Source organism: Xyrauchen texanus, chromosome 19 (assembly GCF_025860055.1).
Source record: "Xyrauchen texanus isolate HMW12.3.18 chromosome 19, RBS_HiC_50CHRs, whole genome shotgun sequence".
NCBI classification, from domain to species: Eukaryota; Metazoa; Chordata; class Actinopteri; order Cypriniformes; family Catostomidae; genus Xyrauchen; species Xyrauchen texanus.
The window spans coordinates 15892648-15910581 of NC_068294.1; positions in this window are offsets into that span (position 1 = coordinate 15892648).

The following is a 17934-nucleotide window of genomic DNA, read 5'->3' on the forward strand; positions in this document are numbered from 1 at the left end:
CATGATGACCTCACGGACACTTGTATGATTCATCAAGGAGATAGCCTCTACACTTTGGTCATTATCTAGCTGATCTTCATGGTGACACAGCTGTCTGTCAAGCAAAGGGCCTCCATTTTCCTCTGTTTTTGGATCATCCTTATTTGCAGAAGGTTTTGTCCCCCTTTGTACGGTCTTGAGGCGCCATGACAAGAATCCAGTGTTTTTTTGGGCATCATAAAAATGTTCCTGATGAAATGACACAAATTAAAACTCAAAATTGTAACTAGGGCTGTCACTTTTGTGAAAAAATCTTTTTGATTAGAGACATAAGTGTTCATTGAATCGATTGTAAAATCGATTTTCTATGTCTAAAGACGTTTCCATTTTCAACGCCAAATATAGGCCAATCCACGGACAACTAACAGGCATTAGGACAAACGGAAAGAGGGCGCTTGAGACGCGCACAAGTCAGCAATATTTCTGATGATTAATTGGCGTGAAGTTTCGTGCACAATGACAAACAGGAGTGCAACATTCTCGAAACACAATAAGCAGAGTGGACTGCCATAACATCAATGAAAAGCTTGTGTTGGTTCGACCGATCGATTGTGCAATCGATTTTCGAACGTAAAGTGACAGCCCTAATTGTAACCCTCCATCGAAAATGACAACTTCTTTAAGACATTTCTAAATTATCACAAAAATATTGAATGTTCTGATCTCACATAATGACTTACATATCCAGTCCTCCCTTGGGGATCTCTGAGTGAGGGAAACAAGGTGATAATTCCCAAACCATACTTCTGTTTGGTAAGTCGATGTGGGACTCTCCTGAAAAATGGAAACACTCAATGTTACTTTACATTGATGAGAATTGTTTAAAAATATATAATTAAACTACTCTTACTTTCAGAACAATCAACAGCTTATTACTTAATTATATTTGTAGCACCCAACTAATATACTTCACAATTTATATACTATCATAATCACTAACAAATTAAATAACCCAAGACTATTATATTTTGATAATTACCCTTCTGTCTCAATCATGTGTGCAACCAAGATGTTCACCATCAGTTTTCTCATGTCATCGCTAATTGTCCCTGTATCTTCAAACTCCTTAAGCACATTTGCTCCACCTGGTCTTGTCTGTAGAATTTCTTTTATCAACTATAAAAAGAGGAATATTAACCAATTATGTAAGGATAACATACATCCAGCCAGTTGTTATAGCAGAATAAACTCCAACAGGCTGATCAGGACATGAAGCAGAGGGTTCTTGCATTAGACAGAAGGGGTTTATTCTGCGATAACAACCGGCTGGATGTACATTATTCAGCTTATTACAAGGTTTCTTGCCACATAAGTTAATAATTAGACATGAAATATTGATCAGAGATATATTGATTTGAGATTAAACTTTTAAAGTCCCCATGAACCGGAAGTTGCAACCAACTTTAATTCAGTTTTGTGATGTAATTCCAAGTGAAACACAAAATTTTAAATAGGGCGGGGTTTTACTTTTACATCTCTCAATTACCACGAAAAAATTTAATAAAAATCTGCGAATTTATTTGCACAGATTAACTGTTCAACACAAGATTAGTAATGTGCGTTAACAAAGTAAATAGGGTCAATTTACCAATCAGAATCAAAAGTTCCACAAAGACATGTAATAAGAGAGTAGAAAATCCAGGAATATTTAAATGCCCCTGAACTATGCTCCTGATCTGGACAATTACTATTATGTATAAAATAAAAAAAGACAACAAAAAAAGATATGAATTAAACTTTTAGCATGTAAAGCTCAAGGTCACGATAAATAAATCCCCCAATGTCTGAGTAAGGATACTGGGACTCACATCTCTGGCCTGTAAGCTTTGAGAAGCCTCATCACCTTCCTTCCTGAATCGTTTTGGACTAAACCAGTCACTGTCCTCACTGCTTTTTGAAGTTAGAGACAGTATATCTGTATCCAAGCTGACTGAAGATTGAGGTGTGGAAGGTCCTGTTAAAGTTCAAACTAGGGTTAATAGACATATTAGGAATACATTTCTCCACATATCATCAACACTAGCTACAACAATTAAAATAATGAACTTATTAAACACTAACAGCATTCATTCAGATATTGGGATTTGACATCATTCAATAGCTCCTGTTATCACTCACCAATGTCATTCAATTCATTTATGACAAAAACCAACCCACTGGTGGTCATTAGATCAGGAAACACATCTTTATCCACCTCTGTGCCCGTGTCATCTGTAACTGTAACTGCAAGGTCTTCCGGTATTGAAAACTTCTCTTTCACTGCACAACAAAAGGTTTATCAATTTTAGGCAACTTTATTCACAATTTGACACATAAGGATAGAAATATATATATACATACACGTAATTATTAATAACGACTTTATTACTTACCTTCTGCTATAAATATATCAAAGCAGGCCTCTGGGATTTTAATGAACTTCTTCTGATTTCGATATTGTGCTTTGACTATCATGATTTTACCTCTGAACTCCTGGTTGGGAGAGGAAGAAACACATCTTACTTGGTTGCTATAAATAAAATTTGATTAAATTTGAAACCAAATTTTAAAAATGTAATATATACACACATGCTTACATTAGTTTGAAATATCTGTCGACATTTTGTCGATAATGTCTACTAACTTGAATGTTTAACGTTAAGCCCTAGGGAGATGAGTAAAGAGCTGTGCCTTGTCCTATTTCTAACGTTACCTATATTTCACGACGAGTGTTCCACACAAACTATTAAACCCATAGATATTATTTAGAGACTAGATGCCCTATTGGCTGCTGCGCAATGAGAAATACGGCCGCCATCTTAAACCGGTCGTACTCCTAGTTTCGTTGCGCGGCAGCAGTTAAGATGCCAGAGCACTGTGGAGCATTTTCCTGTTCTAATCGGCGGACCATCGCAAATAGGGCCCGGGGGATTACTTTTCACAAGTAAGGTTTAACATTACCGTACTATTGGTTGAATTTTGTGAATAGAATATTACCAGATAATTGAGAAGGAGCAAGGATCTTTGATATTACTGTACTGAAATCGTAGCCAGCTAACGTTAGCTAGGTGTGTGTGAGAGAGAGAGTGTGTGTGAGAGAGAGTGAGAGAGAGTGTGTGTGTGTGTGTGAGAGAGAGACAGTGTGTTCGTGTTTGTGACTGTTCGTGTTTGTGACTGTTCGTGTTTGTGTGTGCGCTTGTTTGTTTGATTGTGAGTGTGTGTGTGTGTGAGAGAGAGAGAGTGTGTGTGTGTCACAAATCATTATAAATAGTTTCTTCAACTTATTAAAATATCTTTACTGCAACTATCTGTTTCATTATCATATTTATAGTGTGTGATTTATAAAATACCTTATATCCTACATCACATATTTTGATTTTGGACGTCTGGTCACTTTATATCTTATATTAGAATAATATATTACTGTTGTGTTAAGCCTACTATGAATATTAAAATACGCCGAAACATGTGTCCTGTATCATAGCTACACGAATGACCTTTGCAGCAAAAAACTCCGCGTGAAAATCAGTTCGGTATTCAGTGAGGAATGATTAATTAAATGCGCTGACAGTTCATTGCACCTGCCATACAGATTACACTGAGTGGAGCGGGTGACCGGTCTAAGATGGCGGCGCCGCGGCTCGTCCGCGTCAGTAGGCAGAAGCGGTCGATAGGGCGTCTATCTATATGATGTCTATGATTAAACCAAACACTAATAAATATTAGGCCTATTGGTTTTCGTTCCTTAAAAAGCAAATGAGTGCTTTAATTCACTACAAAATTAATTGCGTTTGACAACCCTATGTGGCAGAAAATAATACCACGCAGCTCAATCATTTCACAACATTAAAAACTTTACATTACCACAGTTCAGAACCACGACTATCACAGAAGCACGATCAACGAAAGAATTTTCTAATTAGAATCATAACCATTTGTTTTAGTCCAGTGATCTTCCTGATAGACCAATTTACTGGTAGAACACTGTAGAAATTCAACACGCAACAGTTCACCTCGTAAAATGGCCTACAATGTGCTTCGCGCGCATAACTTTAGGTTATGTTGTACTCGGAAAGAAAATGCCCAAACGTGTATAAAAACAATTACAGTGCGCGAGACGTGATGACAGACAAAACTAAACTTATGCGAGGCTTTATTACCTTTACATCATTTATAAAGTGGCATGACACAGGCCATTTACAAAAAGCAGACGTCAGAGCTCGTTGGCTGTTAGTTATTCATAATTAGTCATTTGTAATCGAACAATATAAAACTAATCAATTGTATACATTGAAATCAATTTACAGTCTGATTTATCTTTATTACTGTCAAGTTAAAGTATTACACTTACCCAATCTTGACTCTTCCACAGAAGTAAAATGGCGTTCGCATGTGGTCTGGACTCTGGTTCAGGCAAAACGACGGTTGCACGTAAACGGAGGTGTGGCATGTTTGCAACAACGCAAAATGACTCCGACTCTTATTTAAAACGGACACTTCTGGTGTTAAACCCAATCTGTTTAGTGTTGATTTAACACTTTATTGTAACTCTTAATTGTAACTCTGGAAAATCAACTCTGGTAAATTTACTGTGCAACAAACTGCAGCAATATTCAACACATATGCAAGAAAATATGCAAGGGAAAAAAACACCTGTACACGATTAACGAATGTAAGATATAGTGACAAAGCAGCACTGGCCTGATAGGACAAATCACGGTTCCATCAACTGGCCCACAGTTTTTGCACTGAAAAAAGCTGCAGATACAGAATATAAAAAAGAGCAGAATGCAGATGTCTTGAGTAGTGTTTTTAAAAGTACCTTTTAACTTGATATGGCGTCTAAAAAAACTAGGCAAGATGGGCAAGAGGTGGCACAATGTTCAAAGACATCCTTCTAGAACTTAAACATAGAATAATTGAAACAACTGAACAGTTGAAAAAAACGTGGACGGACTAAAAATGTGTTCAGTGTAAACGGCTCCTTTTTGTTGAGCCCTGAGTGTTACGAGCCTTTCTCTGTAATATGCCCATCTCTTTTTGATATGCAAATTGTGGCTCTCGGTCAAGAAATTAAATGGATCATTAGAAAAACTGTAGTAATCTTTCTAACACTATTCTTTTTTCCCTTTCTCGTCCCCTCTGGGCTGGCCATCTCATTAATGTGTGTTTTATTCATTAATGATAATTCATACCTGTTGAGCTTCGACGACAAATTTATCCATACAACGATTGCGAATGATTTTTCTTTGGTTAAGGAACAGTTCACCCAAAAATTACAATTCTCTCACTATTTACTCACCCTCATGCCATCCCAGATGTGTATGACTTTCTTTCTTTTGGTGAACACAAAAAGATTTTTAGTAGAATATTACAGCTATGTAGGTCCATACAATGCAAGTGAATGGTGGCCAGAACTTTGAAGGTCCAAAAAGCACAAGGCAGCATATAGGTAATCCATTAAACTCCAGTGGTTTAATCAGCGTTTTCAGAAGCAATCCAGTTGGTTTGGGTGAGAACAAAATGTAACTCCTTTTTCACTGTGCATCTTTACAGCAGTATCTCCTTGGCGACTGCTGACTTCCTAAAGCGCCATATCTTTTTAATCTAGTGTTTGATTGATCTATTCAATCTTATTTTTATTCATTATCATTATGTTAAATTTTTACTGTTGTTTTCCCAACATTTACTTTAATTAATTTTAATATTTTATCTTTGTACTGTTTCATTTAAATTACCATGATTTGCTTTACTTTACTTTGTCTGAAATATTGAATTCTATGTTTGTTTTTTTACATCCAACTGTGAAGCATTTTGAGCTGCATTTTATTTATGAAAGGTGCTATGCTATACAAATAAAATGTATTATTATTATTATCTAGTGCTCTGCACATGCGTCAAGCACTAGCAAGTGTAATTGAGCTTGAAATCATGATCGTGCCTTGAGACTGCAATGACATGATGACTTTGAACGAGACTCTACATTTGTGTCTGCATTGCAGTGTTTGTTTAATTCAAAGAGCGCTGGTGTTGACACCATTTACAAGTCTCCTTCAACCTTCTGTCATTTGCAGATAAAGCTGATCTGTGGTTAAATGTTGGCTACAGACCTTCGTGTGAGGAGAAACAGTGAAATGTGCCAAGTGTATACCAGCCATTGATTTCTCAGATCGACCTGGGCTGAATTAAAGCTTTGAACTGTTCTTCCACAGAGAAGTTTTCTAGTTCTGTTTTGAAGACACTGTACACCATAAAATTCAGGATATTTCTTCTCCTGTCTCTGAAAATGTATTTACATTAAAATCTTCTTCTGAACACTAATTTTAAGTGGAGTTTCGGCACATTGTAATCAACACATATAACTGGAAACTAGAAAGCTGCTTTATTTTAAAGTGGAACTACAATATTGCATGAAGCTCAGTTTAAGTAGTCCATTTATTATGTCAGTGCTTTTCTGAGTGATAACATCCGACAAAGAGACATAATAAAAAACTCTCTTTTTCATTACGTTCCATATCAGAACTGCCAGTCAGTTGTTGCAGGATAGGACATAGCTGGAAGCTGATAGTGGGCTGGGGTTGGATCCGATATACGATAGTTTATCAGTGTGATAAGGTTAAAGCTATGAGATTGGTCAATCACTGGCATGGTTACTGGTTCACCAAGGGCATCATGTCAACAGCAATTACAGTAAGAGGAATAATTATATTTTAGTTTTACACAAGGCTTGCTTTATCGGACAAGATCATGTAGACATGTGTGATATCTTCTGACCTCTGCCAAATAATGTAACTGTTTTGGGCCTTTTTAGTGGTTCCGTTTGTGCTACGGACATGAATGTTACTTAAAATCATGTGGCTTGTTGAGTAGTGGTGTGCTATTACTTTTCAAAGCAATCAGACATGTTTTATTTTATTGCTTGGTGGATGATAGAACACATGAAAAAAAAACCTATACACATACATTGATGGAGGGACTCAACCGGAATATCATAGAGATTTGAGGGTGGGATCTTTTGACTTGGGCCTGTAAGCAACCCACATAACACCCTAGCAACTGCATAGTAACATGCTAAAACCACTCAAAACACTTTGAGAACAGCATATCAACAATCTTTCAACCACCCACAGCACACTAGTTTCTTTAGAAAATGTAAAAATCTGTATAAATAGTTACTATTGTACTGAAGTGAACCCAAGACCTATGAGAATAAAGGTTCCTTAGATGTGTGGTGTACCAGATTTTAGCTTTTCAATTGGAAAGTGTAGAAAAGAACAGCAAAAAGTAGTTGTATCATTATTTTTGATGTTTGCAAGCCTTTCTTCAGTTTTTACTTTCTTCAAAACCACAATGTCCCTATTATCACAAACAAAAACATCAAGGCCAACTACAGTCCTGATGACAAGTATTAAATCTGTACTTGATTAATGACGATTAAGAGACATTAAAGTTGTTTGATTATTTATTTCCTTACTGTGCGTGTGCTTCCATAGACATTTTAAATCTTTTGATGAGTCATCATCATCATCATAATAACACTGTTACTGTTACTGTTACTGTTACGTAACTCTCTTACACAGGTTGAACGATATAAAAGATGTGCGCACATGCACATTTCTCTTACATTGCCATGTTAATGGGCTTATTCAGAAACCATTTCTCTGCGCTCAAGCCCATTCATATTATAGACATTTTCAATCGTCTTTGTTCTAAAAAACCCCAGGATGATTGTTACTTTGCAGATTGCCAAGACACTAATTGTGAAGATGAAAGACCCACAGAAATCTGTATCTGCATGAATCCCTGACAAATTAAAATGTGTTTCTAGCTTTCTCTTATTTGACACACTGGATAACAACACAAAATACGTGCTTGTAAATAACAGATGCTGCATTAGTTATAGTCAGTGTGGTGCACTTGAGCATATGGATAATGTGGAAAATGTAGTCCCTGTCTGTTATTTTAGATAAGTGACATGCTGTTAAAGATGTTGCTTTTATTTGCAACTGTCTCAATAAAAAAAGACACAAAAAGAAAATTGCAGCAAAAATAAAACTTTTTACTTAAGGCGAGAAAAACAGAAAGAAGATAACAAATCCTTCAACGGCCTGTTATACAGCAGCTAAGAGTGGAGCTGAGATGCAAGGTTGTTTTCAAGTTATCAATCCAGATAATCAAAGTTCTATTGTAGCTATTCTTTCTTTTGAAAAACAGCTCTCTCTCTCTTTATCTCTCCATTTTTTCTCTCACCTGGTCTTCATTTCAAAAGCCAACACCATGAAAAGTGCATTGCCTTTGACAAAGAGTTCTCTTTCTGTGTAGAGATGTGTGTGTAGAGATGGAATTTGTCTAACATTTAGTATGCTTTTTTTTATTAAAAAACAAGCAGCTTTTTTATGAGCACAATGTAGCAGGTCTGTGTTCGACTCTCCAAGTCTTGTGTAACCCATATTGTGACCGAAATTTCACAGATCCTAAACTGAACAGTTCACCCAAAAATGAAAATTCTGTCATTTACTCACCCTCATGTGACCGGATCATACAACTGAATCAGTCTGATTTATTAATAAACAGTGCTGTGTAGATTACTTCTGATTTGTTATTGGGGACTGATTAAAAATTACATGACAAAAATTTAAATCAGTAATACAATTTTGCAGATTACATTTTTTGTGGTTATATAATTTGATTACTTTTGAATGACTTCCAACCTATGTCTTGTATTTGATGACACTTGCATTTACATTGGATAATCTTGTACCATTTTAACATAAAAATGCAAAGAGGATGGAAAATATATTCCATTCTTTATTGCTAACAAACGGCATCCATGTTTGGTAAGAGATCAGATCAGTTATATTTGAGAATCAATGTTACAAAAATGGCCTCAAAGTTATCCCTAAAGAAAAAGTGCATTCATTTACATTTATAAGATGAGTACTAAAGCAGTTTACGAAACTAAAAATAATTGTATGACGCCAATCCAATTGCTTTACATTGTGAATATTCATTTTTGGGCCCTTCCAAAAACATAGCATTACATAGTTTACACACAGTGTAATAATTAAAATAATAATTTAAATATGTTCATTAAAAAAGATATGGATTTAACCACTGGAGTCTTATGGATTACTTTTATGCTGCCTTTATGTGCTTTTTGGAGCATCAAAATTGTGGCACCCATTCACTTGCATTGTATGGATCTACAGAGCATAAATATTCTTCTAAAAATCTTAATTTGTGTTGAGCAGAAGAAAGAAAATCATACACATCTGGGATGCATGAGGGTGAGTAAATGATGAGATAATTTTCATTTTTGGTGAACTATCCCTTTAAGTGAAATTATCTCTGTACATCCAGTGGTCAAATGTTAATTTACCTTCACCTGACTAATGACAAGTATCAGGTCTGTGTGCAATTTCACAACCCTCCCCCTCGCACTCTCCCTCACTTCTGAAAACACTTGAACAAACTTCTATCATAGGTAGGCTGATTTAGAGTGAAAAATGTAAAAGGTTTATAATTGAGGATCAATAAATTATTTAAAAATGATTTTAAATGATTATTTTTGTAATCTGAATAAATAATCTAGATTACATGTAATCTGTTACTATACAGCACTGTTAACGTATCATTTAGATTGGGTTTTGAAACCTGGATTAACTAATTCATTGAAAGATCCAACTCAAAAGAATGTTTAATTCATGAATCTGACATCTCTACTACTCTCATGAACACTCAGGAACTCAGCAAGGAGAACTAGGTCCAATGTCAAGATGAATTCAGTGAATTACTATTTAAAATTCTGTCTGTTTGTCACATAAAGCTAATATATATATATATATATAATGCACGAGTCACTTGGACTACTTTTATTACACATTTGCGGTGATTTTTTGTAAATTTGAAGCTTGGCAGCCCAGTCCATGTTGTACATTTGACTAAAATTTGTTCTGCAGGCTAGTTTAAGTTTTCACAGGAAATATTGAAGCCCACTGTTAAAGATTATGGACTTTAAGTTCTTTCCATTTTTTTTTTGTTTAATTTTCTTTTCTATTGTGAAATAGCTTGTCATATACAGCCTTCTCGGGATGGAATATTTTTGCTCTATAGATAAAGCTAAGGTATTGGTGAAATAGGTGCTCTCAAAGTCACGGCATCCCCCACACTATATGCAACCCAGTCGATGTCTGTGAGAGACCGGACATATAAACGCATTCAGAGGGAGATGGTGAGAGCCGTCCGTGTAGCGCATGGTCATATAGTCAAAGCCTTTCAACACAAGCAAAGCTCAAAACGGATCTGAAAATTGCACATCTGTAGATGGTCGGAACTCCATGCAGCCCCTGTCTGACTCTTCATAAGAAATGACTGACTTCTGGTCTATTGTCTGTCGTTTGTCGAATGCAGTGATAAGGCGGCTTAAGAATTCTTTAAAGGAATAAGCTCAACAGAGGGCCCAGTGGAGTTTCTCCATCATTCCCTGTACTTGTGGAGTTTGGCAGCATGCAGCAATAATGAAGGCAGCACATGTTATGAATTCATTCATGGATTTTCTGATTCCTTTATTAATGCGTAAAGACTGGCTGTGCAGCTAACATCCAACCTCGTTGATTAATGTTTCTTCTGAAAACGGCATCAATTAAGTTGCCGCTATTAGGTATTTGTCTTTACAAGATTTGAAGGGTATCTAGGTTCAGGTTTGTGGAATGTACAATTAATTTTAATGATCGTAATCAATGATTAATCATACGGTTTGAACTAGATGACAATACATACTAAATCGCCCCAAAAAGGGCTTATATAGTCCAAGAGTCTGCTTCAGATATATATATATATATATATATATATATATATATATATATATATATATATATATAATTAAACACCGACGAATTATATTTAATTAGGAATATACGTCATATGCAGACAGGCTATATTAATTTTCAGAACACCTTAATGGAATTGACCCGTATCGAGACCAACCAGTTCGTCCGCCGAACCACTTTGCTCGATACTCTCGATCAATTCTCCAGAAGGTTTATTCTTAGTATAAGCTTACTTAATCAAAGCATGTTAACTTACTTTGATAATATCAGCTCGTAGCTTTAGATCGCACATTAAAGAGGCTTTGTTTTATGACCAACAAACACAGACAATCAAGCATATAATTGGGTTTAATACAAGGAACTAGGATATATCACTACACTTAACAAACAAACATTTAACATATAACAAACATAAAATAAACAAAGTAAAAACAGTAAGGAAAATAAAAGAGATTACAGGGTTCAAACTTGTTACAACAGTTAAACCTTAAGAGCCAGCAAGGGAATTACACACTTTAACGCATTTAGATGGAATAATACTTGCAAAATGGAACTTTGTGTCGCTGAACAAGACTGCGTGTGTGCGTGAATGTCCTCGTTGCGTCCTTGAGATGGGCTTTCTGCCGGTACTTCCAGAGCGTGGATTGCTCGCGGGAAGTTCAAAGCGTCTAAAAGGGTAACTGTTGAATAGTTGACGAGTGTTCCGGAGAGTTGGAGAGTGTTCAGGGGAGTCCAAGGGAGGGGAGAGAGCCGGGTGAGGGAGCAGGACGGAAGATGAGAGTTGAAGTGGGAGCAGCAAAAGAGAAAGAGTCAATGCCGAAGCCTGACTTTTAAGGCATGGAGGTCACACCTCCTTTGGGAGAAATGGCCCAATGAGGCTCCTTTGTTTTGGGCGTGAGATGGTTTCTTTGTCCTGTCAAGACTCTTCAATTGCATAATTTACGACCGGGTCAGGATTTTGGGTTGAATCACTCAAAAGACAGTAAAACATAGCAGAATACCTTTTAATGTAACCTTATATTTATATTCAGCTAGGACAAGTCGTAAGGTTTAATTTGATACCAAGAAACGTGTATTTGGTACACTTAAAAGTGGATATACATTTTAAGGCCCTTTATATAAGGCCTCAGAGTTTAACTACACAACTAATCAATCTTAACTAGTTTGATATCAATCAGAAATACCCAAGCATACTGGGATAAACATATTTCCTTCAAAATAAGCCCTTCTGGGTTTTAAATGAAAGACACACACATTTTTACCAACTTCTCACATTCTTTTCTCACATGGTAAGTCACGCGGATGTCTGGAGTGTCTCTCTGTCAATAGTGCATTCTACTCCCCAGACTAGCTGGTGCTATTTCAGTGATTTAGATAAGGCTTAACAGTGTGTTCATTGTATTCAGAATCAATGAGTCCATGATTCTCCTTCATTCTCTACAGTCCCCCTTTTCGTCAGATGAAGTCCCTGTTGGAGACATCATCGGACGACAATCATCACAATGGTTGATGGCAAGTGAATCATGAGGGTTTTGTAGCAGGTGGTTATTCGGACTGAGGGCTCAATTCAATGAGGTTCAAAGTGGTCTCTGGTGTGGTCCCCTCTTTCGGGGGTTCCGTCGGAAACCTACAGACATGGCTTTCTTGAGCTTGGCTGTGGATGTTTGCATCTCGTTGAGCCTCCTGTACAGGATGAAGGCCAGGCCTAGTGTCAGAAGATGGCTGATTCCCATAGAGATACACAGCACAGTGTCAGCTGTGGTCCAGGCTTGGACAACAGGTGAGGTAGTTAAGATGGGCAGTCGAGACAAGGCTTGGAGGGCTGTGTCGATAGGAGCAATGTCAATTAACTGGGAGCCCCCTCTTTCGAATTACAGTTCCAGTTCTGGATCTAGGGTGAGGTTTTGATTCTGGAAAAAAGATGGGATTTCCAGTTCTGATTTGTACTCTTCGCCTGGGAGATGGTATTGTGCCAGGTCATCGAGGTGGAGGATGGCACCTTTTGGGACTTGAATCCACATGCTCTGGTTGGGTAAGGTGAGACGGGTGGCGGTGTCATGCTGGTCGTAGGTGAGTGTAGCTGTGCGCACAGGAGTGTTAACGAGCCAACTGTCGCCTACAATCTCTGCTTGTGTCTCGGTGACTTGAGTGCGAGGCTTGGCATCGGCGGGGCTGCGGGTATCGCTGACCAGGTGTTGCAGCCCGCAGATTCCGTCAGTGTTGTCTCTGAGGAAGGGTTTACTGGGGCAGAGGTAGTGAATGTCTTTGGTCAACGTGCACATGTGCAGATTTGGGGCCAGGTACAGCCGTGGGTCGCTGTCGTGGTAGGCCACCACGTCTGGGGTGTGGATCTTGATGTGCGTGTTACCTTTCCAAAACCCAATATTGACGATGTCCTTGAGCCGGTAGATTTGGCTTGACTCTATGATGGGTAGGTTCAGGAGAAAACCCACTTCCCTCTGCTCGGGGTCGACGTAGAGTGGGATGGCGCTACCCAGAGAGTAGGCAAGGTGTAGTTGTAACGGGTCAGTTGTCGTGGTGATGGCGGAAGCCAGCACGGTTTGTACAAGGCTTAAGGGTGTCAGGTACGGTGGGATTCTACCCATAGCTAGGCTGTCAATGGAGGAGCTCACCTCCCACAGCATGTCTGTCATCAGGGCTGTGACCAACTGCGTTTGAGCTAAGTCGTTCTGGAAGACATTGAACAGCTGCTTCATGGAGTTCACGGTCTGGTTCAGCAGAACGCTGTGAGTGTTGAGAATTACCACAGTTCCTCTCAAGGTCTTGTCCACCTAACTCCGCTTGTGTGACAGTCATTTTCTCAAGTTGGTTGAGCATGTGCTTGACATCGGCCTCAGCGTGAGAGAGGGAGTCCTCTGTCCATCGGGCACCGGCCCAGCTGTATTGGGCTACCGCGCGGGGGTAGTGAGCCCGGTAGACGTAGCGGGGGTGGAGTCGAATGTACACTTTCTGGGTGTGGGTCCGGCAGTTGTTGATCAGGAGTCCCGGTTGTTCCCTCAGGACGATGCCTGATGCCGGACCGGGTGAGATGATGTCTGACTGCGGCTGGCCTCTGGTTGACTGGAGGCACAGGATGGTGAACCACAGCAGCATCATGGTAAGGGCAAAAGGGAGAGAGACAGTAGGTCATCGAGGGTTGTTCTTGGTAGTGCAGGACAGTCTTTCAACTCCTAGGACGGCAATCAGGTTAGTTTGCATTGGCCCCTCCCCACCTTTTCCTGTCAGCAGCCACATGTCTTTTTATTTGGTTACGGTGGACCCATTTGAAGACTGGCTCTTTCTGTCCCCGGCTTAGTTGGATCCGGTACACCACCGGGGAGAGTTTGTCAATGATCTCATGAGGTCCTGTCCAGTGGGGCAGTAATTTCTCCGATGGGAGGCTGTGCGGGATGGCTGAGTGAAGCTATAATTCCAGACCCTGTCGCCCACGTCCAGTTCTTGGTGCGACGCTTTCTGATCATAGTATGCTTTCTGTCCTTAGGCACTCTTTTGAAGCTGTTGTTGGGCAAAAGCAAATGTTGCTTTCAGGTGCCGGTGTAGCTCGTCGAGGTACTGGTGAGTGGTGCAGGCTGTGACGAGGCTGGAGTCTCCTGGATAATACAGCAGATGCAGTGGCAGTGTCATCTGCCGCCCAGTCATTAGTTCGAAGGGAGACATGCGAGTCGAGTCCTGCGGGGTAGCTCTGAGAGCCATTAGCACCAGCGGGAGTTTTACATCCCAGTCTTTCTGATTGGCAGACACATAATTTTTCAACATACTGACCACGGTTCGATTCGATCGTTCCACTTGGCCAGACGAGATTGGATGATGACTGACATGTAGTTGAACTTGGACCCCCAGGAGTCTCCAGATCTGCTGCATAATCTCGGCCGTAAAGTGAGTGCCTCTGTCTGAGTTGACTCTCAGGGGCAGTCTGAACCTGGAGAAGATGTGGTTCATCAGGAGGTATGCCGTGGTCTGGGCAGTGTCGTTGGGTGCTGGAAGACACTCTACCCACTTTGTGAACTGGCACACGACTGTGAGGAAGTATTTGTTGCCCCTCGTCGACCTGGGCAGAGGTCCTACCCAGTCGATTTGGAGGTCTGACCATGGGAATGTGACTCTTCTGCATTGCAGTGGGGCTATGTGGTTTGGGTTTGCCGGTTGAAACTGGCAGCAAACCAGGCATTCTCTGACATATTCTGTCACATGTTACTGCATGCGGGGCCAGTATGCCACTTGCTTCAGTGTCTCATAAGTGGCTCTGGCGCTGTGGTGTCCGGCACATGGTGCGTCGTGGGCATAACTTAGCATGACCCCCCTTAGGCACTGTGGCACCACAAGCCTTGGCGCTGTGATGTCATCAGGTGCATACCACAAAATGTTGTCTATCACATGCAGCATGTGCTTTATGTCATGCAGTCGTCTGAGGCACGGGTTGTCAGTGAGGTCAGACGGTGCTAGAGGGTGGTTGGTGGGGTCTGAGAGGTGGTTCAGGAAAGTCTGTATGGATGTGTCAGAGGCTTGCATGTCCGCTATGTCGTTGTTTGAAATCTGCGGAGCCAGCGTTAGAGGCTGTGAGGGTGGCACTGTTGCGGGAAAAGTTCATTTGCTACGGGTTATCACTGCAACATTCAAGGTGGGTGGGAGGGTTGGAGGTGACCATAGAGTACCGTGTAGTGCGCCAGTCTTGGCAAGGGCATCGGTTTGGTCATTCAAGTCTTTGTCAAGGCCTGGTTGCCTTGAGTGTCCTTTCACCTTCTTCCAGTAGACAGTCATGTTGTGATTTCTTGTGATGTCATCACATTCTTGGAACAGGTGTTGGTGTTTGATAGGCTTGCCGTTTGAAGTTTTAAAGCCATTTTGTTTCCAGTTTGGAAGGTGGCATGTGAAACTGAGTCTGGCGTAGTTGGAGTCTGTGCAGATCAGGAGTTCTCTGATGTTGTGGGTTGATGCGATTTGCAGAGTTATGAGAATGGCTGCAACCTCCGCATACTGTGATGACTGCGGGCCCAGCTTGAAGTGTTGTGGTGGGCACGGCAGGTCATTTACCCATAATACACCTGCTCCTGCTTGACAAATGCCCTCTTGGTTGTAGGAACATCCATCAACGTAGGCTGTGGGCATACCTTGGCACGCATTTCCTTCAAAGTACTTGTGACAGGTTAGTTGTTGTTGGGGTTCTTCCATATGCACCGTTGCAGCTGGTGTGTTATCAGAGCAGTTCTGGCAGGCAGCCAGGCCGTTGCCTAGCGTCGACTTGTGATTCTGAGCATATCGTGCCTCAACATTGCATTCCTGGAGGGCCATTAACCACGTGGCTATGCGTGAATTGGTGACCACGCCATCTCGGATACGCTGGCTGTTGAGGAACATGACAGGCTGGTGGCAAGTCTCTATGATAACTTTTTGGGCTCCAATGTAGTTGGAGAATCTCTGGATGGCCCATACAGTGCAGAGCAGAGCTTTTTCACAGTCTGAGAATTTACTCTCGGGTGGAAGAAGTGTCTTGCTGGCATATGCGATTACTCTTTTGTCTTGGTCATGCCTTTGGTACAGGCCAGCACTGAGACAATGGCTGGAGAATCCAGCTTCTAAGTAGAACTCTTTTTGTGGGTCCGGGTAAGCCAGGCACGGAGCGGTGTATAGGTGTCGTTTCAGCTCGTCCATGGCATGTTCTTGGACCTCTGTCCATACAAATGGGCAGTCTTTTTTCAGAAGGGCAGTTAGAGGTTTTGCAATGTCTGAGTAGCTCTCGATGAACTGCCGCGAGTAATTGAACATCCATAGAAAACTTCGCAGCTCTGAGATGTTGGTGGGTGGCTTGATGTTTTGAACGGCTTGAATACGGCTGGACTGCGGTTCGATGCCCTGTGATCCTATGAGTAGGCCCACATAGTTGACCTTGGTTTGGCACCACTGTCCTTTTTGGAGGGCGATCTTGGCGCAGGCAGTGGACAATTGGTTCAAAACATAGTCTATCTCTTTCATGTGGTCAGCCACTGTTGTGCTTTTCATGAGAACATCGTCTACGTAGATAAGGTTACCTCTCATTCTGGCATCTGGGCATGCTTTGTTCAGGAAGATGTTGAACTCAGCAGGTGAGTTGGCATAGCCGAACGGACACCTGTTGAAAGTGAATTGTCTGTTGCCGAACGTGAAAGCTAGCTTGTGCTGATCTTCTGGATGCACTGGTATGGTCCAGAATCCAGAGGCCACATCGAGTGTAGAGAAGATGGTGGCTCCTCTGATTCTGGGTATTTCCTGCTCCAGCTGAGTCATGGGCCATCGTGACATTGGCACCTGTTGAGTCAGTTTCCTGTAGTCAATGGTGGGTCGCCACTTGCCGTTTGGTTTGAGGACGGGCCAGATGGGGGCAGAATAGGTGCTGTTGCATGGACGGATGACACCTTTTTCAAGCATGGATTCGATGATCTCTTGCACCGGTTCGTGTGACGTGATGGGGATCTTGTACTGCCTGACAAATGTGGGAGGAGCATTAGGGTGCATTGGGATGCGCACGGTGTGGAGCTTGGTGAGACCACAATCTAAAGAGTCTTTGGCAAATGATGCTTTGAACTTGTAAAGGACTTGTCTGAGTTCTTGTCGATCTGCATCATTATTAATTGCATCAGCGTCTTTTAGAATTTGCTGAACTTGAGACTCAAACCCTGGATACGGCTCCTCTGTCGGTGTGTCGTCTGTCGTGTTGGCAGGCAGAGGTGTGGCAGTGTCATCAATCTCGCAGGCAGGCTGTTTGGAGACTGTGTATACTGCAAGGTGTTGGTCCTTTGTCAGTTCTGTTCTGCATACCTGGTCTTTGTCCACTGGCATGACTGAAGTTATGGAGATGATCTTAAAGGGGGTTGTGAACACTGTGTTGTCTGTGTACCCTTCGGGTATCATTGAAGTTGGGATGGGCCCAATGATTGGTAATGTGAGTTCAAAGTCATGAAAGTCGTGGCTCACTAGCCATCCTGCCCGGTAGGCTTTTGGAATTGTGATGTCCATTGCCATGCAGTTGTTGAAGAGGATGTAAACAGCACGGGATGACACTTAAGTGAGGGGCGTGGCTTCCAGCGGGAGT